The sequence below is a fragment of the Choloepus didactylus genome, chromosome 1 (assembly GCF_015220235.1).
Source record: "Choloepus didactylus isolate mChoDid1 chromosome 1, mChoDid1.pri, whole genome shotgun sequence".
Lineage (NCBI taxonomy): Eukaryota > Metazoa > Chordata > Mammalia > Pilosa > Megalonychidae > Choloepus > Choloepus didactylus.
In genome coordinates this window covers 156,262,845-156,264,316 of record NC_051307.1, presented here as the reverse complement: position 1 = coordinate 156,264,316, position 1,472 = coordinate 156,262,845, and the positions used below count along the sequence as shown (strand labels likewise).

The 1,472-nt window shown below is 36.7% G+C and overlaps 1 non-coding gene across 1 annotated transcript; it reads left to right on the top strand.

The window, feature by feature from the left end:
* The first annotated feature begins 1,068 nt into the window (after positions 1–1,068).
* LOC119510826 lies at positions 1,069–1,175 on the top strand. The gene has a single exon (XR_005212036.1). It is a non-coding gene; the product is annotated as a U6 spliceosomal RNA (small nuclear RNA).
* Positions 1,176–1,472: the final 297 nt, after the last annotated feature.

Here is a 1,472-nt window from a genome sequence, read left to right as displayed (position 1 = left end):
TCCATGAAGCTATCAGCTTCCATGACTACTTCCTAGATGAGAGAAGCAGCCAAAGAAAAATTCTTCCACACTCTGAAGGAGCCTGTTTGGCAGAAACCAGGTCAAACAAGGAATTGTAGGTCTAGGAGAGGCAGGAGATGTAATCTTTAGCATGCACTAAGGTGTGCTCCAACTTGATTGGATTGCAGTTGAGTGGGCCCACCAGCAGTATCTCCCACTTAGATCATAAAATATCATTCAGACTATAAAAAGCATGAGTTAATCCCTATCACTCAGGTTATGGCCTCCAAATAGCATTTCCTTCTAAAAGGAGGCTATCAAAGGCTAATGGGATATGTCAAAAGAACATGGGAGTCTACTAGTAAGGTCTTCCATTGCCTGAGGTTGGGAAAACTTGAGCATTAAAAAAAATATTAATTGCAAAGGAGTAAAACACATCAAATATGTGTAAATGAGTTTTAAGGATACACAGTGTTAATGAAATAATGGATTTAGGCAATTGACTCCCAGTATTGTTGGGTGAAATGCTTTTGCAAAACTTTGTAGTGCATGGTTTTGGATGCGTAATGCAACCACACCTGAACCACCTTTCAATCTCAATATCACTGAAAGTGCAACAACCAGATGTAATGCAACAGGAAGCCAAAAGATTTGAATCTAAATTCTATCAGGCCTGTAGATCTAACTTCCAGTTTATAGGAAATATAGGGGATAGAGGAACATATTAATAGACACCTTGAGGATCCAGTCAGCAAAATTCAGAATGTAGTATTTTCTACTGGGCAAATAACCTGGTTTCTTCACCAAATAAATGGTCTGTTTAAAGGGAGAGAAGGGAAAACTAATATGAATTACAAGTAACTTAAGAGAAATATCAATTAAATGTAACTCAAGGACCTTCTTTAGAACCTGTTTAAACAAGCCAAGTATAAAAAAGACATTTTTAAGAGGATCAAGAAAATGCAAATACAGATTATTAGGTGATACTAAACAATTACTGTTCATTTGGTAAAGAGTGATAAATATTGTGATTATTTTTAAAGTTCTTGTCTGTTAAAAACGTATGCTGTGTTCGCTTCGGCAGCACATATACTAAAATTGGAACGATACAGAGAAGATTAGCATGGCCCCTGCGCAAGGATGACACGCAAATTCGTGAAGCGTTCCATATTTTTTGGCCGACTCAAGAAATGCCTTCACGGTTTTAACGATGAATGTAAATGGATTAAACTCCCCAATTAAAAGATATAGATTCGCAGAATGGATCAAAAAAAATGAACCATCAATATGTTGCATACAAGAGACTCATCTTAGACACAGGGACACAAAGAAACTGAAAGTGAAAGGATGGAAAAAAATATTTCATGCAAGCTACAGCCAAAAGAAAGCAGGTGTAGCAATATTAATCTCAGATAAAATAGACTTCAAATGCAGGGATGTTTTGAGAGACAAAGAAGGCCACTACATACTAA